This window comes from Phyllostomus discolor, chromosome 8 (assembly GCF_004126475.2).
Source record: "Phyllostomus discolor isolate MPI-MPIP mPhyDis1 chromosome 8, mPhyDis1.pri.v3, whole genome shotgun sequence".
Lineage (NCBI taxonomy): Eukaryota > Metazoa > Chordata > Mammalia > Chiroptera > Phyllostomidae > Phyllostomus > Phyllostomus discolor.
In genome coordinates, this window is record NC_040910.2 from 62753690 (window position 1) to 62779710 (window position 26021).

A 26021-nucleotide genomic window follows, 5' to 3' on the forward strand; every position below is an offset into this window, starting at 1 on the left:
ATCATCACCAAGCCCTTATTATGTGAAATATTAAAGGGACTTATGTAAGAAAAAGAGGATAAAAAACACATACAGTAAAATGACAGCAAATTCACAATTATTAACAACCACACCTAAAACAAAAACAAAAACTAAGCAAACAGGTAGAACAGGAACAGAACCACAGAAATGGAGATCACATGGAGGGTTAGCAACAGGGGAGTGGGAGGAGGAGAGAGAGGGAAAAGGTACAGAGAATAAGTAGCATAGATGGTAGGTAGAAAATAGACGGGGAGGGCAAGAATAGTATGGGAAATGTAGAAGCTAAAGAACTTATGACACATGGACATAAACTAAAGGTAGGGAATGTGGGTGGGAGGGGGCGTGCAGGGTGGAGGGGAGTGAGGGGAAAATGGGACAACTAATAGCATTGTCAATAAAATATATTAAAAAAAAAAACCACTGCTAAGTTGCCCTCAGAGTGTATACCAGCTTCTAAAATACCCATTAGCCCTCTTGGTGCCCTCACCCACACGTGATGTTTTTAATCTTTTTAATTATGACCAAGCTGTTGAGCAAAACATTTCATTTTTTAAGTTTCCTTTTTTCTGATTACCTGTGAGATTAAGCATCATTTTACGTTTTGGGGCCATTTTTATTTCCTGTCCTGTCAGTTGCTTGATCATGTCCTTTGCCAATTTTTCTGTGGGGCTATTTTTCATCTACCAATTTAAAAATAGTAGTAAAAAAAGTGTTTCAGTCCTGGCTGATGTGGCTCAGTGGATTGAGCCTCGGCCTGCGAACCAAAAAGTCATGGTTTGATTTCTGGCCAGGGCACATGCCTGGGTTTCAGTCCACCAATGGTGTTTCTCTCTCACATTGATGTTCTCTCCATCTCTTTTCCCCTTCCTTCCCCTCTCTCTAAAAATAAATAATATAAAATTTAAAAAGTGTTTCAGATACTATTTTTTAAAATTAATTTTTGGAGTTCCTTATGTTGCTGTTAATAAATTTTACAAACACTCTTTTTCAAACTCAGTTGTCCTAATTTTATTTATTAGAGTTTTAGATTTTGATGGGTTCAAACTTAATCAGTCATCTTTACCTTTATGGTGTTCAGACTTTTATATTTTCTGGTTTTCTTGTGATTTATGTCTTATTTGAGAATACTTTCCTTTGGAAGTGTATCAGCATATATGCCTATATTTTCTTTTACTACTTTCATAGTTTTGTATTTTCTTTTTTTTCCATGTAGCCCTTTAATTTACCTAGATTTATTTCCAGGTAGTTTTTAATTTTTATTTTGGTCAGTGGGAGGAAGTAGGGGTTTAGATCCCCACCCACAAAATGGAAAACCATTGCATCAACTTTTCTATTGACAAATTCAGCCCTTCCTTACAGGTTTAAAATGCTGTGTGTACTAAGTGGGGTTGTTTGTGGACTCTTCATTTGTTCTTTTAATCCATTTTTCTGTAGTTCCACAAATACCACACTATTTTTAAACCCCTCAAGCTTTATGATGTGCTTTAAAATTGCTCTGGCCAGATAGCTCAGTTGGTTAGAGTGTCGTCCAGTTAAGGTGGAATGAGTGGCCAGGAGGGAAATAAAGGAAGGGCCTTCACCATTGTAATTTAGCAAAGAACTTAATACAGGGGGTGAAAAACAAAAGCTCACCCACTGACTCAGTAATCCTGAGTTTGGTCCGATAAGGCTTCCAGGCATCCCAAACAAGCAAAACTATGATAGTGTAGGAGAGGGGAGCGTCCCTGAAAGTCCGTGTGTATCATCTTCACTAGCTGGGAAAAGGGAAACCTTGAGACTGTATTCATCAAAGGCTGGAAGGGGGAAGGGAATGGGGTCCACAATTCCCCAAGAAAAAACCCATAAAACAACTTTGGTTAACTGCCTGCCTCCTGTTACTTATGCAAAATGAACAAATAGACTCTAGATCAAGATAAGGATTTAGGCTAACAGACCCCTACCCATAACTATGTTTAGATAGTCACATCTCCCTGGGAAAGTAGGTACCACCTTTACCTGTCAATCAATATATAACTTTTTTACCCCCACTCTCCCAACTATATATGAAAGAACTCTCTTGGAGCTTTCTTTCCACATAGGGGACCTCTGGCTGGGGGCCCCGGCCACCTCTCTCACCTCTGGCCACCTGGGTGCCAGTCACCTGGCCTCTGGCCACCCTTGCTTTTGCTTTCCTATTTGAACTTAGCATTAATAAACTTTGCTTGCATACTAGTAGGCTTGCTGACCTGTAATTCTTTACTGAGTTGGCAAGAAGAACCAAGTTTCTGGGAGTTTCTCCTGTAATATCGATACTACAAGGTTGTATTTTCCAGGTTCCATCCCAGTCAGGGCATATATGAGAATCAACAAGTGAGTATATAATAAGTGCAACAACAACTCAATGTTTCTCTTTCTTACTCTCTAAAAAATCAATAAATTGTTATAGATAAAAATTTATATACATTTTAATAAAATGTATAAAAAGTTATAGAGAGTAACCCCCCCTCATTTTTTATCATTCACTTTGTGTTCCAGATGACTTTTAGAATTAGTGTATCAAGTGGGATATATGATCATGCTTGGGTATTGATTGAGAGCATATTGACTTTAGAAATTAACTTAAGGAGAATAAATTTTTATAGTACTAAGCTTTATCATCGAAGAAAGTGGCATGTTGAACCAATTTGATTTGTTCTTTTAATGCTCCTCATTTACGTTTCATGCTGTTCTCCGTACGGAAGCAGTATAAATGGTACAGTTTGTGATGACTTTGGCTAGCTTTTTTTCTTCTTGCAAATGGGATCTATTTCTGCACTTTGTTATTGGTTATTGCTGGTACAGAGGACTTTTATTTTTCATGGTGTGTTAAACTTTTAACCAGCCACTCATTGACTTTCCAGTGACTTCCTAAACTAGTCTATTGAAAGTATCCCTTGACAGGAGGTCACTGGCAGAAGTCGGAACAGATAATGGGCTGAGTGGAAACTCCCAGCTGGAGTCTCCTCAGCCATCCTCTCAGAGGGTGGTGTTTTCACATTTGTTTCAGAGGAAGCAAGGGTCTGTACCAGCTGTGCATCTCTGACTAAGGTTGAGTGGGCATCAGATGCCATCGATGGCAGCCTAGTGCCCTTGGAGTGAGCTGGCACCTGGGTATCAGACCAGTGGGCATCCCTCCACATGGCACCACTTTCCCTGTTGGTCTGTCAACCAAGAAGCCACCTCACACGATATTCGTGTTCATTCTCTCTTAAGGGATTTGAGGGGTTATTTGCTACACCTTTGGTTTATATCTTCTGAATTCATAAAGGAAAGAAGCAATTCTAAAGCCTGTGCAAACTTCCCAAAGTTACTCAACTAACTATAGTTAGTAGAAACCCAAGTCCTTTCAACTGTCACTTATCTAAAGCCCTGGGCCTTGGCCCAAGGATAGTGCATGCTTTTGTGGCTGATGGGAAGCTCCAGGATGATTTATTCAATGGTCCCTGTTCTTTAACAACCTGGGTGACAGGATGCTGCAGTTGCTCCAGTCCCAGGCTAATGCATGGGTAGCAGGAGAAATAAAACTTAATTCCCAGCTCACAGGCTCTTATTAACTCTTTAAAGACAACTAGGATTCTTTCCCTTATGATCTTGTTTCTTCCAAAGTGTGAAGACCTTCCCCCAAGGTCCTCTTAAATGGACCACGTGTCTTCATCTTTTAATTATCATTGGCTTCACTTCTATGTTGCTTTTCCTTTTCAGACTGTCATCATGGGACCAGATCCCCGCAAGTGGGGAGGTGGGGCAGAGAGAAGAGCAAGAGGGTGCATGCAGGATTCTGCCGTGACCAAGACCTTAACACACTGATCAAACTAGATCTATGTTTTCATTCCCCCACCTCTTGTGGTCCCAAGAACATAAACGTTCTGTTGTTCTTCCAGCCTGGTCAGCCTGTCTCTCTGTAAGGTTTGACTGCTTCACTTTTCACTGACTTCACACGTTCCCTTTGCCCCAACTAACCTCAGACACTTTTCCCACAGAGACTGCCTGTGGTCCACAGGTAAGCAGTGTGTCCTCCCGGAAATGATCCATTGATGTGTGGGAAGAAAATGTTAGAATTTCTATTTATCCTTGTAAAAGATCTTTTTTAAAATATATTTTTGGGGTGTATGCTTTATACTGTATATATTAGCACTCAGAACAAATGTATTATTGAAAAATCAAAGTCCAGAGATCATTGCTCTAGCCTGTTGATTCTCTGTCTCCCCTCAGATCCGTACTACCCATCAAACATCTTTCTGTGCATCTCAGAGCTAGTTTCTGTTTCCTGAGGATGAATGCACGTACACAGAATTGCAGAGCCAAGGGATATGTGCATTTTCATGATTTTTATTTAGCACATTGATTTCCAGAAGATTGTACCATCTTATGTTTCATCCATCAGTATATATATATGTGTGTGTGTGTGTGTTTATTCTCTCATCTAAAGAATTATTTATAGAATTCTTTACAAATTAGATGAGTGAAAATTGTATTTTAAGTTTAATTTGTGTTTCTTTTTTTTCTTAAAGATTATATTTATTTATCATTTAGAGGGAGGGGATGGGAGGGAGAAAGAGAGGGAGAAAAACATAGATTGGCTGCCTCCCGCACTCAACCAACCAGGTACCTGGCCTGCAACCCAGGCGGTGACCCTTTGGTTTGAGGGATATCACCCAACTCACTGAGCTACACTAGTCAAGGTTGACTAGTTTTTCTTTATTTAGCAGTGTGCTTTACTTTCCACATTTAGTGTGTGTGTGTGTGTGTGAAGGCAGAGGGAGAGAGATTGCCATAGAGAGATGGAGTCCTCTTCTAGTCCTCTGCAGCCTGACTGTCCTCAAAGCCAAACTTCTCTGAAACCCTCCCCCACCCTAGTTCAGGCACCAGCTTCACCGAAAAGTGGGTTCTCATTTTTGCTTTGGGGTGTTTGCATGCCCTGGCTGCCACTGAAGTTGAATAGTTTTTCATACTTATTGGCCATTTGGATTTCCTCTTTTATGAACTTTAATCCTTAATCCATTTTAGGGGTATGTTTTCTTATCAACCTATATATGCATTTTTAGGGATATTACATCTGTTATACCTGTTGCAACATTTAGAAAGCTTGTAAAATATCTGTCTCTTTCTTTACATCTAGTGGGTTTCCAGCCTGTCTTGGTTAGGTCTTCCCCACTCCAGATTTCTTAAATGATATTTTAATTGTTCTGATTTTTATGTATAAATCGATAATTCATCTAGAATGTATTTTTGTATTTGGTATAAGGTAGAAAGTCTGTTTTCCTTCAAATGCTGAACAGCCCTACTGAATCCACTTCTTCCTTCCTAAATTAAAACACTTTATCATAAAGTTATCAGGTAATTTGGGCCTGTTCTGGATTTTCTCTTCCTTTTTATTCTTTTTTAAAAATATTTTATTTGGGGAGAGGGAAGGGAATAATGGGGGAAAAGAGTGAAGGGTTCCAGGAACAACTATAAAGGACACATGGACAATCCAAGGGCGGTGGAATCAAGGGAGGGAGGTGGGGATGGCTGGGGTGAGGGGAAAAGGCAAAAAACTGTACTTGAACAACAATAAAATTTTTTTAAAAGTATTGGGGGTAACCACAAAAGAAAATGTCCCTAGACATTGCCAAATGTCTCCTTAGGAGATGGCAAAGCATAGATAAGACATCAGGCATTGTAATATTTTATATTCTGCATGATGGAGACATGATTCATTTTCATTTGTTCCAAAAATTATATGAGAGAAAAATATGTGCCCTACAATGTTCTTGTTTTCAGATAGATCCTTAAGTAAAATATAATTGTGAAAAAATATTTTATTTATTTATTTTTAGAGAGAGGGGAGGGGAGGGAGAAAGAGAGAGAGAAACTGCCTCTTGCATACCTCCAACTGGGGACCTGGCCCACAGCCCAGGAATGTGCCCTGATTGGGAATCAAACCAACAGCCTTTTGGTCTGCAGGCTGGTACTTCTGCCACTGAGCCACACCAGCCAGGGCTAGATTTCCTCTTGTGTTCAACATCTTTTTACTTTGATGCCTGTATCTATCTTACTGCAATGGCTTTATGTTTTAATATATAGAAAAGCAGGTTTCACATCTATGTCCTCTTTAATATTTATATTTTGGCTATTCTTGGATATTTCCTTTTCTAATATATATTTTTTATTTTCTAATATATTTTAAAAATAATTTATCCATGCCCTTGCTGGGTGGCTCAGTTGGTTGGAGCAGTGTCCCATACACCAAAGTGTCGCGGGTTCCATCCCCAGTTGGGGCACATGTGGGAGGTAACCAATCAATGTTTCTTCCTCACATTCATGTTTCTCTCTCTCTCTCCCTCCTTTCCTCTCTCTCTAAAATTGAAGGATGTGTCCTTGGGTGAAAATTTTAAATAAGAATAATTTATGCAGGTTCAAAGATAATAATTCATTGAGATTCTGGCTATAATTGCATTAATTTGTGTTTAAATATAATATAAATATATAAATTTCTACATTAGAATTAATATACTATATATATTTGGTAGTCTATTTATTAACTTTGTAAGGATTTTTGTTTTAAATTTATGATGGAATATGTTATCCTCTCCATTTATTCAGTTCTTGTTTTAGGTCCTGCATTACATTTTTAAAATTAACTTTTAAAGACTCTGTATTTAAAAGAAAAGCAGTAAGCACTAAAACTGGATTAAAATACAATATTTGTACTCTGTGGTATTAACTTTGTATTTATTTGGCTAGCATGTCAGATGAGTGTTCAGAAAGCTATGCTACATTTATTTATTTGGGGTAGGGTGAGTGGGGTGAAATGCTCTAAAAATAGAAATTAATCCATTCAGTTTAATGTGTTGTTTATGGCCACTGTTTCTTTGTTGAATTTCTGATTGGAGGCTCTATCCAGTGAGGTCAATGGGGTGTTAAAGTCCCCTGCTATGGCTGCATTACTCATGATCTCTTCCTTTATGTCCATCAAGATTTGCTTTATATATGTAGATGCTCCCATGTTGGGTGCATAAATGTTTACAAGGGTTGTGTCCTATTGTTGGATTGATCCTTTTATCATTATGTAATGATAACCCTTAAGGTGATTATTGATAGGTTTGTAGTGTTTCTATATTATTAACATTTCTGTTTCTTCTGTCCTCACCCAAGGAGATTTTTCATTGTGTTTAGAGAAAAGAAGGAAGAAAGAAACACTGATGTGAGAGAAACATCAATTGGTTGCCTCCTGCATGTGCTCAGACTGGGAGTCAAACCCACAATCTTTCAGTTACAAGACAATGTCGCAGCCAACTGAGCCACCCGAGCCAGGGCTCTTTCTTCTTCTTAAACAAGTCCCTTTAACATTTCTTATAATATTGGTTTGGCAGTGATGAACTCCTTTAGCTTTGTGTTGTCTGGGAAACTCTTTATTTTTCCTTCAATTTTAAATGCAGTCTTCATGGGTTTAGTAGTCTTGATTGTAGGATGCCAAATTTATCACATGTATATCCTTATGGTAAACTAGCACATTATAATGTAATCTTACTTTCAAACTATTTTTTGAATTGAGATATAATTCACATATTATAAAATTCACCCTTTTAACTTGTAGAATTCAGTGGTTTTTAGTATAGACATACATTGGAGATAATGTGGGTTTGGTTCCAGACCACCATAATAAAATAAATGTCACAATAAAGTGAGTTACAGAAATTTTTTGGTTTTCCAGTACATATAAAAGTTATGTTTATAGTATTCTGTAGTCTATTAAGTATGCAATAACTATGTCTAAAAAAACCCCAATATACATACTTTATTTGAATAATACGTTAGTGCTTTCCAGACAAGAAAAAGCTGAAGGAGTTTATTATCATCAAACCAATATTACAAGAAATATTAAAGGGATTTCCTTATATAAAAAAATAAACTATGAGTAAGAAAATATCGCGAAAAAATTCTTACTGACAAAGGCAAACACAATAAAAGCAGCGAATCAACTAATGTTAAAGCTAGTACAAAGGTTGAAAGACAAAAGTAGGAAATTTCATGTGTAATTATAAAATGAAGTAAAAAATACTGACAAAAACCTGAACTTGAGGGGGTAAGTAGAAATGATGGTGGTTGTAGAGTGTGATTGAACTTAACCAAGCGACCATTAACTTAAAATAGACTCCTATAAACATAGCGTGGTATATATTGCCAACCTACAGTCATTGGTGCCAATTTAATGCTAACAGGTATCCCCAACTTGGGGTGTGGTAAAGGAAACTAGTCAGTGCAAAACAGGTCAAATGCAACATAGCACAGCAATGGACCTCTATGAGGCAGCCCTGGGGCCAGGCCCCTTTATGGCTAAACACCTCTGCTCTGCTCCAGGATGGTCTGCTCTGGCCTGTGTTGTCTGCTCCTCTCTGCTCTGCTCTGGTGAGACATCTTCAATGTTTCAGCTCAGCGCAGGAAACACAGCCTTACATCATAGGGGGAAAGTGTGTTCTCAGAGCCCCAAGGGAGCTGGTTTTTTATATAGACAGGTGTCCTCACTCCTGGTTCCTGATTGGTCTGTTCTCATGCAAATAAGGATTCTAAATCCTTGCAGTTTGATTGGTCTAGAAGACACTTTCCTGATTGGGCAGAAAGGAGCTACTCTGGTCAGGGAAGATGGTGATGGGGATATAGTTGTGCAACTTCAATTAGATGGGGAAAGCCTCAGTCCTATTGGTTGAAATAGAACTCCAGAAACTCCTTTATAAGGGCTGCTCAGATGTTAGGGACACGGTGCAGGCAGTGCAGGCCTCTCTGTGAAGAACAGTTTGCGTGAGAGGTCCTGTGTAGAAATGGCTGCTAGCCTCTGTTTTTTAAAATTTGAGCCTAGTTAGCCACCAGGAGCCTTCTTAGTCAGTGTCTTCTTTTCTCAGGGTCCACGATATGAAACACATGTAATCATATACCAAAAATCTACAAGAGATACAGTCATACCTTGGTACTTGTCAGCTTCAGAACTTGTCAAAGCCTGCACTCATTGCTTTTGATGAGAAAAAAAATCTTGGTGCTTGCTTGCCACTCAGTGCCTGTCTCTCCTGATGAAACAGATGTTGATGTGTCAGTCTCATGGTAGCTGGTGAACAGTTTGATACTCGTCAGTTTCAGCACTTGTCACAAGTTCCAGAACAAATTACAATGAGTACCAAGGTGCCACTGAAAAAATTTAAGAGAAAGGGATCCAAATATAAAGCTACAGAAAGTCATCAACATAGAAGAGACCAAGAGAATAAGCAAGGAATAGAACTACAAAAACCATCAGAAAATAATAAAATGGCAATACCGACATAACCTATGAATAATTACTTTAAATGTAAATGGCTTAAATGCTCTAGTCAAAGAGGAATGAATAAAAAGGGATGTATATATGTTGTATATATATAATAGAATATGACACAGCAATAAAAAATGAAATCTTACCATTTGCAACAGAATGGATGGACATAGACAATATTATGCTAAGTGAAATAAGACAAAGACTAATACCATATAATTTCACTTATATGTGGAACCTAAAAAAACAAATGAACAAAAAGAACAAAAACAGACTCAGGTACAGAGAGCAAACTGAGGGTTGCCAGATGTAAGGGTTGTTGGGGGCTGTGTGGAAAAGGTGAAGGCGTTAACAAGAAAAATTGGTAGTTAAAAAATAGTCACAGGGATGTAAAGTACAGCATAGGGAAGGTAGTCAATAATATTGTAACAACTATGTATGGTGTCAGATAAGTACTAGAATTATCGGGGGATCACTTTGTAGGTTATATAGTTGTCTGCCCACTATGCTGCACACATAAAACTAATATAAAATAATATTGAAAAAAGTCAAGGGGATGTAAAGTCAGCTTAGGGAATATAGTCAATAATATGATAATAACTATAGATGGGTGCAAGACTTAACAGAGTATCACTTCATAAGGTTTTAAAAATATATTTTATTGATTATGCTATTGCAGTTGTCCCATTTTCCCTCTTCATTCCCCTACCCTGTACACCCCCCACCCCTCTACTTCATGTCCATGTGTCATAAGTTCTTTAGCTTCTACATTTTCCATACTATTCTTACCTTCCCCCTATTTTCTACCTACCATCTATGCTTATTCTCTGTACCTTTTCCCCCTCCTCCCACTCCTCTGTTGCTAACCCTCCATGTGATCTCCATTTCTGTGGTTCTGTTCCTGTTCTACCTGTTTGCGTAGTTTGTTTTTGTTTTAGGTGTGGTTGTTAATAATTGTGAGTTTGCTGTCCTTTTACTATACATATTTTTCCTTTACCTTCTTTTCTTAGATGAGTCCCTTTAACATTTCATAAAATAAGAGCTTGGTGATTATGAACTCCTTTAACTTGACCTTATCTGAGAAGCACTTTATCTGCCCTTCCATTCTAAATGAAAGCTTTGCTGAATAGAGAAATCTTAGATATAGGTCCTTGCCTTTCATGACCTGGAATACTTCTTTCCAGCCCCTTCTTGCATGCAAGGTCTCTTTTGAGAAATCAGCTGACAGACTGATGGGAACTCCTTTGTAGGTGACTCTCTCCTTATCTCTTGCTGCTTCTAGGATTCTCTCCTTCATTTTAATCTTGGCTAATGTAATTATGATGTGCCTTGGTGTGTTCCTCTTTGGGTCCAACTTCTTTGGGACTGTCTGAGCTTCCTGGACTTCCTGGAAGTCTATTTCCTTTGTCAGACTGGGGAAGTTCTCCTTCATTATTTGTTCAAATAAGTCTTCAATTTGTTGCTCTTCCTCTTCTCCTCCTGGTACTTCTATAATTCAGATGTTGGAACATTTAAAGATGTCCTGGAGGTTCCTAAAAATGAGGAGGTCCTCTTCTCATTTTTTTGAATTCTTATTTCTTCATTTTTTTGTGATTGTATGTTTTTTTCTTCCTTCTGGTCCACTCCATCGATGTGAGACCCAGCTTTAATTCCATCACTATTGGTTCCCTGTGCATTTTTCTTCATTTCACTTAGCGTAGCCTTCATTTTTTCATCTAATTTGCAACCAAGTTCAACCAATTCTGTGAGCATCCTGATCACCAGTGCTTTGAACTGTGCATCTGATAGGTTGACTATCTCTCGGTTGCTTAAAAGTACTGATTGTGAGATTTCATATCTTCTGTTTGAGCCATCTTTTTTTTTCCTTTGGTCTGGTCATGCCTGTTATGTATGAGGGGTGGAGCCTTAGGTGTTCACCAAGGTGGGGCACCCCAGTTTGCTGGGTTGTAATGCTGTATGTGGGGGTGGGGTCTGAGAGGGAACAATGGTGCTTGCTTGGCTCTCTGTGGGACCTCAGTCCCTTCCGCTGCTTCCCCCTAGCAAACTGGACCCCTTGGTGCCAATTCCAGTGTGGGTGGGCTTGCACATGCCGTGGGACTTTCCAACAACCCCTCCTGTCAGGCTGGGAGCCTCTTCCTGTGCCTCAACCCCCACAGGTGTTTTCAATCAGTGCCCCAAGGCTCTATTTCCCAGTGCTGGGATTCTGGGTTGTGCTCAGTGCCTTGCTTCACAATTGCTGCCTTGCTGGGTCTGCTGGTTGCCACCCCTCGGCTGGGGTCTGCCTGCTGGGGTCTTGCGTGCCCCGGATGCCTTACGTGCCCAGTCCCAACGCTCTCTGCTCTCTGCGTCGCGACCCGAGCCAGGCTGCCTGACTCTTCCCCTTCTTCTGGTCTGGATGAACATGTCTATTTTAACTCCTTGGTTGTCCGATTTCCATACAGTTCAATTTTCTGTCAGTTCTGGTTGTTATTCTGTTTCTAAATTGTTGTCCCTTTCTTGGTTGTGCAAGGAAGCATAGTGTGTCTGAAGATTGCTGAAGATGGGCAGCACCACCTTTGTGTCTTGGATGTACTAGCTTGATGCCAAGTCATGGCAAGATGAAAAAATACTGGTTTTCATTAATCTTGCAGTAATGCAGCCCTGCATTTTTTAGGGGGTTGAAATATTTAGACACCATTTTTTACATTATGGTAGGGTTTTGTGGAAGTCCAAAATTTACTAGGATGTTATCCATTTCTTTTAGATTTTCAATTTGGTTCCTATGGATTTGCACACCAGTTAATTTTTTCAGTCTTTTTTTTTCTCGCTGTGATATATAGCATTACTGGTAATGGCAATTTTGTTTGTTCTTTCTGAATTTGACTTGCTGGGTGTTGGCTTATTTGATTTTTTGAAACAAAACTTATCCTTTCACCTATTTTTTGTTTCATTTATTTTTATCTCTCAGCTGTATTAAATCCCTTTTTCCTGCATTTTTCTTGGCTTATAGTGTTGATTTTCTTAAATTGAATCATGCAGTGAATGTTTTTTCAGTCCTTTTACAAAAAATAAAAGTATTTAAAACTACAAATTACTTGAATACAGGTCCTATCTAAGTGTAATTTTTATTACTTACTAGATAATGCATAATTGCTTTTTGATCTAAGGGTAAGTTAGGAGTTTTCCTGATTTCTATGGTTTGGGTTTTGGTAATTTTTATAAGTTTCTTGAAAGTTATTTGATTATGACCAAAAAACACTTTGGGGATTTATTAAGGATTTCTCAGTGGCCAGTAAATAATTGTTCTTTTTTTTTTAAGATTTCATTTATTTATTTTCAGAGAGAGGGGAAGGGAGGGAGAAAGGGAGAGAAACATCGATGTGTAACAGAAACATTGATCAGTTGCCTCTAGCAGGCCACCAACTGGGGACCTGGCTCACAACTCAGGCATGTCCCTTGACCAGAAATCAAACCAGCGACCCTATGGTTTACAGGATAATGCCCAACCCACTGATCTACACCAGTCAGGGATAAATAAATTTTCTCTTGTGAATGTTCTATCACATAAGAAATGAATGTTGACTTTAAGTTTCTTGTATTATTCAAATGATCTGTCTTTACTTTTTCTCAACTTGATTTGTCAAAATTCTGAGAGAATATGAAAGCCTTACATTATTATTAATTTTTTTTTTAAATAAAGAACTTGTATTTCTGGGAGGTTTCATTTCATGTATCTGGCTGCTGTGATACTTGGTGCCTATTTTCTCACAGAGTGAAGCTGTCGTGAATTACTTCCTGTTGTACAAGACTTAATGCTTTTTCATGTCTGGATGTATGTCATTTGTCACTTTATTTGGTAAATATTCTTATTTTAGCCTTGGTTATTTTTAGATGTTGCTAGATTTTGTTTTGAAACTTAACTTGGTAGAAGACTCTGTTTTGTAGGGAAATGAGCCCATTCATTTTTTAAAAGTAATTGATACCTGATTTTATTCTTTTATTTTTTTCTTTATATTTTATTGATTTTGTTATTAAAGTTGTCCCAATTTTTCCCATTCTGTTTCCCTCCACTCAGCACCCCTACTTCCTCAGTCAATCCCCACACCATTGTTCATGTCCATGGCTCATGTGTATAGGTGCTTTGGTTACTCCATTTCCTATACTGTACTTTACATCCCCATGGCTATTCTGTTACTGCCTATTTGTACTTCTTAATCCCTTACCTCTTCACCCTTTCCACCAAATCCCCTCCCATCTGGCAACCATCGAAACACCCTCTGTATGCATAATTCTGTCTCTGTTCTTCTTGTTTGCTTAGTTTGTTTTTTAGATTCAACTGTTGATAGATATGTATTAATTACCATTTTATTGTTCATAATTTTGACCTTTTTATTAAATAAGTCCCTTTAACATTTCATATAATAATGGTTTGGTGATGATGAACTCCTTTAGTTTTTTTCTTGCCTGGAAAGCTCCTTATCTGTCCTTCAATTCTAAATAGTATCTTTGTTAGGTAGAGCAATCTTGGCTGTAGTTCCCTGCTTTTCATGACTTTGAATATTTCTTGCCAATCCCTAGTCTGCAAAGTTTCTTCTGAGAAATCAGCTGACAGTCTTATGGGAATTCCCCTACAGATAAATAACTTCTTTTCTCTTGCTGCTTTCAAGATTCTCTATTTATTCATAACTTTATGTATTTTAATTGTGATGTGTCTTAGAGTGGACCTCTTTGCATACATCTTGTTTGGGACTCTCTGTGCTTCCTGGACTTGCATGTCTATTTCCTTCACTAAATTACAAAAGTTTTCTTTCATTATTTTTTCAAGTAGATTTCCAATTTCTTGCTCTTTCTCTTCTGTTCTTTAAAGAGTTTATTTTTATTTTTAGAGATCGAGGGGCGGGGGAGAGGGAGAGAAAGAAACCTTAATTCCGGTTGCCTCTCATGCGCCCCCAACTGGGAACCTGGCCTGCAACCCAGGCATGTGTCCTGGCTGGGAATTGAACAGGTAACCATTTGATTCACAGGTTGGTGCTCAATCCACTGACCAACACCAGCCAGAGCCTTTCTCTTCTCTTTCTGGCATTCCTATGATGCAAATGTTAGATCACTTGAAGTTGTCCCAGAAGCTGCTTATACTATACTTGTTTTTATGGATTCTATTTTCTTCTTGTTTTTCTGATTGGTTGTTTTTGCTTTCTTATGTTCCAAATCATTGATCTGATTCTTGGCTTCATCCACTCTGCAGTTGTTTCCCTGTACATTGTTCTTTATTTCAATTAGTGTATACTTCAGTTTTTACTGGATCTTTTTTTATCCTGTTGAAGTCCTCAGTACGTTCCTTGAGCATCCTTATAATCAGTGCTTTGAATTCTGCATCTGATAGATTGCTTATCTCCATTTTGTTTAGTTCTTTTTTGGGGAATCTGAACTATTCTTTCATTTGGGCCATGTTTCTCCACCTCCTCATTTTGACAGTCTCCCTGTATTTGTTTCTACATGTTAGGTAGAGTTGCTATGATTCCCTGCCTTGGTAGTGTGGCCTTGTAACAGGGTGCAGCCAAGGAGGGTACCCAATTAGGGATTTGTAATGGGATCCAGAACTCAAGGTGTCCAGGAAATATTAGGAAAAAAATATATAGGATGTCCTCACCCCCACAAGTCTGAGCTGGAGGATGGGATGCATGGAGCAGGGCCATTGAGAGTTGTTCTGAATAGCAACAGTTTTACAAATAACCTCTAGAATGGTCATTTCACACATCTATAACCTTTAACTAGTTTCATAGATATGTTAAACAGCTGTGGCCATGCTTTGAGCCAGGGGGATGGGAATGACTTCAACCCATGATGCAACTGGGAGGCAAGTCCCTCTGGTTACAGAGCCTGCATAAGAGCTTGGAGATAACTGCCTCCACACCACAGGGCCATGCCTGCCTGAACTTACTATGGCAACCCAGAAAAGCTGGAAAAATACGGGAATGCTGGCAGCTGTGGCCAATTGTGCGAGGAGTCAGAAATGGTGCAGGAAAGGAAGATTGGTGCTGGGATTTAATCCCAGGCATGGCAGCCATGTGGGGTCTTTGGGGGACCACGTGGCTTGGGCAGAGAAGAGCCACGGGCTTCTATTTCCTTTTTTCTGAGATAATGGTACTCCATTCTGGGCAGAAGGGAAAGGAAGGACTGTGCATTTGTGGGCATTCTAAAGGACTTTGGAATCTCAATGAAGACATTAAGTCATTACTCTTAAATTTGTATAACTCTTTAAATAAATAATCCCTTTCCTTCTCACCAATCTCCAGCATTCAGAGATGTCTTTCTCTGGCGGCGGGCAAAGTGAACCCAGTACAGGATGGGGGGCCTCCAGAGCACAAGGGTGGATCCATTTGGAAATAGTATATCATTCGCACCCCCCACCCCGGGTCTGTTCTGTAAAAGCCTTACGTAGTAGGTGTGTCCCGTATGTTCCAGTGGCACAGCCTGCTCTATCACCCAAGCTGGGTACCTGAGGTGTGCCCTTCATGTGGACTGAGTACACTCTCCTGCTGTAGTTGAGACTTGGTTGCATTTGGCAGGCCAATGTGAGGGATTTACTGAGGCCAGTCAGTTGCAAGGATTGGCTGTGACAACTGACCACTAACCTCTGCCCTCTGTGGAGGATCAGCTGTGTGGGGACAAATTGGTGGTGCTCTGATGTGGTCTGTAGCTGTCCACTGGGTGCACAGGATCTGGGGTTTCCAGGATGGTGAAGCCCTGATTGTTTCACCAGGGCCACCCTGACTGAGCTATAAAGCAATCTGAGATGGCCGCTACTTGTGATGGGCTTAGAGGTTCCCAGGAGAAGCCAAGCTCTGAATTTAGGGTGGCTTCTGCTAGTGCAGGCCTGGGGCTACTAAGCAAAAGACACAGGGGCTAGAGGACAGGTGGCAAACACAAAGCCTGAGAGCTGAATCTGGCCCTCTACCTTGTTTTTTTTCTGGCTCAGCACCTTGTTTCTACCCAGTGGCAGTGCCAAGCTCCTTGCCCCTAGTTAAGGAGTAGAAACATTTATACAGCTCTACAATTACATGCAGCCCTTTGAAGGCAACCTTGAGGCTGATTTGGCCCCTGGTGAAAATGAGTTTGACACCCCTGGGCTAGAGGCTCACTGAGGCTGGCTGTTGCTTGTTTGATAGGATTTAGGAAGTTGTGAAGCATGAGCCAATACCAGCCTTTCATATGGAAAAGCAGCTTTGGTGGGCCTGTAAATTGGGTTGAACAGAATCTCTGGGGATCTCCAGGGAAGAGAAAACAGTGTTAGTCAGTTTGATGGAGTCTCAGATATGGCACCAGCCTGCTGGCTCTGTGGCTCTATTGGGAGAGGGTTCAGAAAAGGAACAATGGCCTCTGCCTGCCTTTCTGTCTGGTGGAAAGTGGTCCCTAACTCGTACCTTTATGCCAGCCACTTCAGTTCTTCCCTGTATGCTACAGATGGTTTTCAAACTGCTACTGTGGAGCTGGAGCTCAGAGGGAATGAGTCTGAGTAAGTCTGTGTGGGGGTTCTATAAGAGGAACTGCTTGAGGCTGGCAGTTTCTTCCACTGACTTAATCCCTGCTGGATTTTGCAGCCAGAAGTTATGGGGACTTATCTTCCTGGCACTGGAACCCTGGGCTGGGGGACCTGGTGTGGGGCTGGGACTCTTTGGTCTTCAGATATTCCTCCTGAAATTTTATCTACCACACATGGATGTGGGACCAGCTTGTTCTGCCCCTCTGCCCTTTTTACCAGTCTAGATGGATGTGGTTTCTTTAGTTTGCAGTTGTCAGAATTCCATTCAGCTGGATTTCTGATGTTCCTGAGTGATTGTTGTTTCATATTTTAGTTGTAATTTTGATGATGTGGTTGTGTGAGGAGGCAAACCATGTTTACCTATGCTACCATCTTGACTGGAAGTCCATCTCACTCTGACTTTATTCTTTTCTTATCATTCCCATTATGTTTATTACATTTTATACTTTGTTTCCTCTTTCTTCTCCCTTACTTTTGCAGGGTTATTTTAAGATTCATTTGTTGATCGATATGTTTATTGCCATTTTATTGTACATATTTTTTGATAGCTTTGGTGGGTAGAGTAATCTTGGTTGTAGGTCCTTGCTTCTCATTACTTTGACTATTTCTTGATAATCCCTTCTGGCCTGCAAAGTTTCTGTTGAGAAATCAGCTGACAGTCTTATGGGAGCTCCCTTGTAGGTAACTAACTGCTTTTCTCTTGCTGCTTTTAAGATTCCCTCTTTGTCCTTAACCTTTTGCATTTTAATTATGACATGTCTTCCTGTGGACCTCTTTCAGTTCATCCTTTTTGGGACTCTCTGGGCTTCCTGAACTTTATGTATATATTTTTTACAAGTTAGGAAAATTTTCATCATTGTTTTTTCAAATATGTTCTCAATTTCTTTCTCACTCCTTTCAGCACTCTCATGATGCGAATGTTGATGCACTTGAACTTCTCTCAGAGGCTCCTTACACTCTATTCATTTTCTTGGATTCTTTTTTCTTTTCACTCTTCTGATTAGGTATTTTTGCGTCCTTATATTCCAAATCACTGATTTGATTCTCTACTTTATCTATTCTGCTGTTGATGCCCTGTAAATTATTCTTCATTTCAGCTAGTTTATCCATCATGTCTTTTTTAAAATATATTTTATTGATTATGCTATTACAGTTGTCCCAATACCCCCCCATCCCCCTCCACCCTGCATACCCTCTCCCACCCACATTTCCCCCTTTAGTTCATATCCATGTGTCATGAGTTCTTTAGTTTCTACATTCCCTATACTATTCTTGTCCCCCCGTCTATTTTCTACCTACCATCTATGCTACTTATTCTCTGTAACTTTTCCCCCTCTCTCCTCCTCCCACTCCCATGTTGCTAACCCTCCATGTGATCTCCATTTCTGTGGTTCTGTTCCTGTTCTGCTTGTTTGCTTAGTTTGTTTTTGTTTTAGGTGTGGTTGTTAATAATTGTGAGTTTGCTGTCCTTTTACTATACATGTTTTTTCTTTATCTTCTTTTCTTAGATAAATCCCTTTAACATTTCATATAATAAGGGCTTGGTGATGATGAACTCCTTTAACTTGACCTTATCTTGGAAACACTTTATCTGCCCTTCCATTCTAAATGAAAGCTTTGCTGGATAGAGCAATCTTGGATGTAGGTCCTTACCTTTCATGACCTGGAATACTTCTTTCCAGCCTCTTCTTGCCTGCAAGGTCTCTTGAGAAATCAGCTGACAGTCTGATGCGAACTCCTTTGTAGGTGACTCTCTCCTTATCTCTTGCTGCTTCTAGGATTCTCTCCTTCATTTTAATCTTTGCTAATGTAATCATGATGTGCCTTGGTGTGTTCCTCCTTGGGTCCAACTTCTTTGGGACTCTCTGAGCTTCCTGGACTTCCTGGAAGTCTATTTCCTTTGCCTGACTGGGGAAGTTCTCCTTCATTATTTGTTCAAATAAGTCTTCAATTTGTTGCTCTTCCTCTTCTCCTCCTGGTACCTCTATAATTCAGATGTTGGAACATTTAAAGATGTCCTGGAGGTACCTAAGCCTCTCCTCATTTTTTTGAGTTCTTGTTTCTTCCTTCTTTTCTGATTGTATGTTTTTTTCTTCCTTCTGGTCCACTCCATTGATTTGAGTCTCAGTTTTCTTCCCATCACTCTTGGTTCCCTGTGCATTTTCCTTTATTTCACTTAGCGTAGCCTTCACTTTTTCAGCTAATTTGCAACCAAGTTCAACCAATTCTGTGAGCATCCTGATCACCAGTGCTTTGAACTGTGCATCTAATAGGTTGGCTATCTCTTTCTTGCTTAGTTGTATTTGCTCTGGAGCTTTGATCTGTTCTTCTGTTTCTGCCTTTTTTTTTTGGTTTTGTCTCACCTGTTACGTGTAGTGAGGGGCGGAGTGTTCGTGTTCTCCTAGGTGGGTCAACCTAGCTGCTAGGTTGTGATGCTGTATATGGGGGCAGTGTCTGAGAGGGAACAATGGCGCTTGCTCAGTTCTCTGTCGGATTTCAGTCCCTTCCACCGCTTCATCCAAGCAAACTGGGCCTTTCTGGTGCTGATTCCCATGTGGGTGGGCTTGTGTATATTCTAGGACCCTGTGGGTCTCTCCAACGAACTCTCCTGTGAGGCTGGGAATCTCTCCCGTCACCTCAACCCCCACAGGTGTTTTCATCAGTGTTTGGAGGCTTTATTTCCCCGTGCTGGAGCCCTGGGTTGCACAGTCGTCTTGCTCCCCAGATTCACCTAGTTTATGTACGCATGAATGTGGGACTGCCCTGTCAGCCAGCCACCTTGCGCACCATGCCCTGCTTCACAATCTCTGCCTTGCTGGGTCTGCCCACTGTCACCCCACGCCCAGGGCCTGCCAGCCACTGCCTGTGTGCCCAGAGTCTGCCTGCTGCAGTCTTGGGTGCCTGGTGCCACCACTTTTTTTTTTCTTTGCTGTGACCCCTCTCCACCCAGGGGCCCAACTCCTCCCCTCCTACAGGATGAATGTGTCTCTTTTAACTCCTTGGTTGTCAGACTTCTGTACAGTTCAATTTTCTGTTAGTCCTGGTTGTTATTTTGTTTCTAAATTGTTGTCCTTATTTTGGTTGTGGGAGGAGGCACAGTGTGTCTACCTATGCCTCCATCTTGGCTGGAAGTCCCTGTATCCGTCATTTCTGACTGGTTCTTTTTTATGGTTTCCATGTCCTTTTCTATGGTGTTGAAGTTCTTACTAAATTCATCTACTGTCTTCCGAAGTTCATTAAACATCCTTATAAACAGCATTTTCAACTCTGCATCTAGTAGATTGTTTGCCTCCATTTTGTTTAGTTTGTTTGTTTGTTTCTGGAGTTCTGTTCTTTCACTTGGGACATGTTTGTTTGTCTCCTCATTTTGGCTGCTTCTATGTGTTTGTTTCTATGTATTAGGTAAAGCTGCTACCCCTCCATGGCTTGCTAGAGTGGCCTAATGTACTAGGTGTCCTGTAGGGTCCAGTGGCACAGCCTCCCCATTCACCTAAGCTTGGTACTCATGGTGTGCCTCTCACCTGGCTCTGTATACTCTCCTGTTGTAGCTGAGGCTTTATTGCTGTTGGCATGTTAATAGGAGGGATTTACCTCCAGACCAGTCAGCTGCAAGGAGTGGCTGCAAACACCATGGAGTATCAGCTGTTCCGGGGCCCACCTCACAGAGCAGAACTTACTTTTCAGCAGGGCTCTGGTGTCCACTGAGTTTGCCCCTTGAGTGTGTTGCTTGTGTAGGTAGTTTGGTGATGTTTTGACATGGTATAAAGCTGTCTACTGGTTGCACTGACCCCAGAGCCTCACAGGAGGTGCAGGCCAAGGTCAGCTGCCACCTGTGTTCTGCCTGGGGCCACCCAGTATGAGTGATAATCTGCAGATGGCTGCAACTCATGCTGGGGTTGGAGGTGCTCAGGAAAGGCCAAGCTGTGATCCAAGGTTGGCTGTTGCTAGTGCCAGGTCTAGAGCCTGTTTGTCAGAGCATCTGTGCCAAGGCCAGATGCTGCCGTTTGAGAGATTTTAGGAAAGTCTGAAGCAATAGCCAAACGGCAGGCTATTTGTATGGAGAAGCCACTGGAAACAGCTTGAGTTGGCCTAAAATTTGGTTGGCACAGGGTATCAGGGAATCACCAGGGCATGGCAAAAAATACCCAATGGCAATGTGAGCCAGGTTGATGAAGACACCCATCTGCTGGCTCTGTGGGGGGCAGACTCAGCAAAGGAACAATGGCCTGTGCCAGCACTTCTGTCTGGGAGAAAGTTGCCCCTTCAGTTCTCATTCTGATGTCGGACAGTTCAGTTCATCCTTGTATGTCTCTGGTGCCTTTTGAGCTGCTGCCCCAATGATGGTCCTTTGGCCTCTCAAAGCCCCCCATCTCATTTAGTCTCAATCCCTGCTGGGTTTTACCAATAAAATCTACCACACTTCGGTGTGGAACCGGCCCATTCTGCTACTCTGCCCCTCCTTGCAGTCTCCATGTGGCTTCTTCTTTAAAGACCTAGTCATAGGACTTCCACTCAGATTTCAGGCAGTTCTGAATGGTGGTTATTGTGTAATTTAGTTGTAATTTTGACATGATTTTAGGAGAATGTGAGCACTGCCTGTCACAACACTGCCCCATTATTATTTTTAATGATGTATCTTACATTAAATGTTCTTTCAGTGAGGGCTGTCCACTCTATAGAGTAGAATTTCCCCTCCCTGTGAGACTCCTCAGGGAGGGTTCCCCTTTTTGTACTGTGTCCGGTCATGCTTGGTCCTGAGTAGTGGTAAAGCAGTGAGGGGTGGGAGACCAGCCAGTTTCTGCTCTTTTGGGCCGGAGGTGAGAACTTGCAAACACCAGCCTGCTCCAAAGCCATGGGAGAGGCTGTTGGCAGGCTTCTCTGATGTAGGAGAATAACTCTCCCAACCTCAGGGATTTGGATCTGTACACCAACCCTCGTCCCTAACCAGGTGGCATCCCTGGACTCTGGAACATGGATACAGCTCTTCCCCAGGGAATTCTTAGTTAACTGAGATCTTGTTTGTGTAAGGCCATTCATTTCTTTTCTTCTTCTTTTTTTTCTTCTGCTGTGCTCCTTGAGGAAACCAGGAACTTTTGATCTTTGCTCCAGGCTTCAGGGCTGTTACACAATTTTGCAGGTTGTTAACTCCACAAGGGTGTGGCTAAGCGGGCTAGAGAGGATAATCTATGTGTCTGTCCCCAGGCCATTGTGCTCTGGGCATCTGCATCTGCCCCAGCAGGGGTTCCTTCGGATAATTTGAATGAGGCTTTCTTCTTGCCCAGACAAGTGTCCCTGCAGCTGTATTCCACCGGGAAGGGACGTTTCCTACCCGGGAGCGCAGTCACACTACAGAGCCCTGAGCACACTCTTCCTGCCTGTGCTGCTGCCCCTTCCCCTCTTCGCCCAGGACAGCCTAATTCTGTTCCCAATGGGAAGTGCAGCTTCAAGCAAATCTGCAAATAAAAATGTTAGTTTATTTTCACTTTCCATGCAAACTTTTACTTAATTTATTTTTAAAAATAGCATGTACAGTAAAAACAAAAGAAGCAGAAAGTAAGTCTCAAATCCCATTACCCAGTAGCAACTGCCATTGATAATTCTACACATCAAACCTCTAAGATTTAAAACTATTTTGAATCAATAATGTGTGTGAAACCGGAAAACCCAGCATTCATACTGCCTGTCACCTACCAGACCCAATAAGCAGGGACAGGGATTGAATCTTTATGGGCACTTTATTCAGCTGGTTGGTGATCTGAGAAGACAATGGATTTGGGCCCTAACAGACTGTCTTAAGTTCCATTTTAAACTGACCATTTTTATGAGGAGAAGAAAAGTATAGGTTAAGGGGTTTGGATTCAGGGGAAAAGTTAATCAGATAAAAGCTGCAGCAATCTTTATCTGTGTCCTTGGCAGTGGGTGTCTCACCCTGGAATACAATGGCTCAGATACTATCTTGATTGCTTGCAGTCCTCCTGAGGCATAAAGGTGGAACTGCTTATATCTTCCTGGAGTCAGGGCGGGTCACACCTTCAGTTCCTGAAGCAATAGGTTTTTACATACATTGATGACTAAGCTTATTAGCCATTACCTGAATCTCAAATTTTTCCAGTATTTGAGTCCCCCATTGTCAGGATGGGCGGGGTAGGACAAAATGGCAGCTGAACTACAAACATGGCAGCTGAGCTACAACCCAGAAGAGATGGCTGATGTCAAACCAGGGCACGAGGAGAACCACCAATGATGTGTTGCCGCTTTGTTCGGAGGGGACCAATCACCAGCTCCCACAAACAGAGCCAACCAAAATAAAACCCCATTGTATTCCCTGTTTGCTCGTGGCTTTCTCGGCCCCACCGTGCAGACTGAGAAATCTCGCCGAGGCGGGCAAACTCCAATAAAGCTCTATACTGCCTAATTTTGTGGCTGATTAGCATTTATTCCTCGGCAGAGCCTAAGAAAACCTTTCATTTGGTGCTGAAACCCGGGAGGAGTTGCTGTCTGCTGAGACCGCTCCTCTTCTCCCTACTCTCCGAGGAGGCCTTGTGGCCACCCCACCAGTCCGAACACTGAACCAGGGTAAGTGCCGCTGCCCCTCAACTTCCTGGTCCTTGGACTCCGACTCTGGGTCCCCGTCTGCCAGAAAGGCTGCTCTCCTACCGAAAATCGTAGCGCTATGTTGGGGGTAGCCCTCCCAGGAGAAACTGTTCTCCCTCTGGGATTCAAGAATAGGTGGAGATGTCCCCTGGCCTTGAACTCCATTTCTGTCCAACTTGGTCGGTGACTTGAGTTGTGGGACGCCAATTCTCAGTCACCGATCTTCCGTCCTTGGGACCAGGGATGGGGGGCAGGGGTCCAAACCAGACCCTGTCACCTCTAGTGTGCCTGGCCTCAAGCAAAAATGGCTGATTTTTCTGTCCACTACAGCCTGGCCGTTATATCAGCTCAATAATTGAAAAACCTGGCCTCCTGAAGGTACTTTCAATTTCGTTACCCTTACTGACCTAGATAATTTTTGCAGACGGACTGGCAAATGGTCTGAGGTCCCCTACATTCAAGGCTTTTGGGCCTCGTGCTCCCGCTCTGAGCTGTGTGCTCAATGCTCCACAGCTCAGGTTCTCCTAGCCCAAGAAAATTCTGAACCCGTATGGCCTCCTAAGCTTACTGCCCCAGAACCTCCCTCCTCCTTTTCTGATTCCCCTGAAAATCTTGCTTCTCCCCCTTCTCCCCCTCCTTATCAGGTCCCGACAACAACTACTCCAGTCCCCTCTCAACTGGATTCTCCCCCTCCGTCTGAAAACCTTTCTTCCCTGGTTAGCTCAGATACTCACTCCCGCCTGACTCTAGAGCCCCTAGACTCCCGTATTTGCCCCCCTCCGGGAAGTGGCAGGAGCAGAAGGTGTCGCTCCGATCGATATCCCTTTTTCACTAACTGACCTCTCTTCAATTAAAAAATGCCTAGGCTCATTTTCCACTAACCCTACCAATTTTATCAGGAAATTCCAGTACCTAGTCCAGGATTACAATCTCACATGGCATGACTTACATATTATTTTAACCTCTACTCTAACTCCAGATGAACGCGATTGTGTTCGAACCACCGCTAGAGCTCATGCACACCAAACCCATGCTACAAACTGTACCATGCCGGTAGGAACTGAGGCTGTGCCAGAAGCCGACCTGGGTTGGGATTATCAGACGGGACAGGCAGGGAGGCAGGGAGGCAGGGAGACAGCACTGTAACCAAATGGTTGAGTGCCTGTTAGCAGGAATGCAACAGTCAGCTCAGAAAGCAGTTAACTACGACAAACTCAGAAAGATTACCCAAGGCCCAGAAGAAAACCCAGCCCTGTTCCTTAACCGCCTCACTGAGGCTATAGCTTTCCATCCTCGCTTAGATCCTACATCCAATGCAGGGGCCACTGTGCTGGCCACCCACTTTATCTCTTAGCTCCAGACATTCGGGGGAAAAAAAAAACTAAAAACAGAAGAGGACAGTCCTCAAACCCCCATCTGAGATCTGGTAAACATGGCATTTAAAGTTTTTAACCACCGAGACAAAAATGCTGAGGCTGCTCACCAAGCGCGCCTACAGCAGAAGGTAGCCCTGCAGACCCAGGCTATAGTAGCAGCCCTGAGGCCAGCTGAAGACCCAAGACGTCACAGCCCAGGGGCCAAGTCAAAGGCCGGGCCACCAAAAGGAATGCTGCCAGGAGCCCACTTCAAATGTGTATGAGGAAGGACAGTGGGCCCGCCAATGTCCAAACCCTCAACTGCCCACCAAACCGTGCTCCAACTGCTGGCAGCTCAGCCATTGGAGAGATGCCTGTCCCCTTAAAGGCTCATTCCTGGCGCCTCTGTGCAGGGGACCAGCCGGCCAAGGTGAGGACTCCTCTCTGGCCTTAAAGCTCCTTGGCTTCATGGGCAACTGACACAGCCCGGACTTGAAGATCCTCTTCACCCTCACTGAGCCCAGGGTAATGCTACAGGTAGTGGGTAAGTCCATCTCATTCCTAGTGGACACGGGAGCTACCTATTCTGTCTTGCCATCACATTCTGGTCCCCTTACCCCTTCCCAGGTCTCGGTCATGGCGGTTGACAGAACTCCATCACGCCCCCTTCATACCTTTCCTTTAAACTGCAGCCTTGATAATATCCCCTTAACATACTCCTTCTTGGTCATACCCCCCTGCCCCATTCCACTCCTAGGAAGAGACATCTTGCAGCTCCTAGGGGCCTCCTTACAGATCACAGCCAACCTAATCCCCTCCTCTCACCTTCTTCTTCCTCTGCCCAAAAGCCCTACCCTGTTAACCCAACCTCCAATCTCACCCACCCTTGTCAACCCTCAGGTATGGGACACCTCCAAGCCTGTTGTGGCCTCTCACCATACCCTAATCACCATCATGCTGAAAAACCCCATCACCTTTCCTTCTAGACCCCAGTTCCCAATCTCTGAAACCCACAGTAGAGGTCTCAAACCTATCATCTCCCGCCTTATGGGCTAGGGACTGTTAACTCCGGCCAACTCCCCATGTAACACCTCAGTTACATGGCGTTATGCCTTGGCGTTCGTCAGTGAAAAGGTGAAATGGATGGGTGGGACTGGGAAGGCTTAGAGAGGGGGCCTGCAGGAATGTGTCCTGTAACGTGGTGAAGGCTTTCTCTACCAGCTTTCTCTTC

At 42.3% G+C, this 26021-nt stretch overlaps 1 protein-coding gene across 2 annotated transcripts in view; it reads right to left on the minus strand.

The window, feature by feature from the left end:
• Positions 1–20285: 20285 nt before the first annotated feature.
• The window catches only part of PIGL (phosphatidylinositol glycan anchor biosynthesis class L), a 92272-nt gene continuing 86536 nt past the window's right edge, over positions 20286–26021 (minus strand). Inside the window, exon 7 of one of the 2 annotated variants that reach the window (XM_036032939.1) lies at positions 20286–22294. The gene's annotated coding sequence lies outside the window, so the exon portion shown is untranslated. The remainder of the gene's footprint in view (positions 22295–26021) is intronic. The other variant, XM_036032934.1, reaches the window with a different exon arrangement.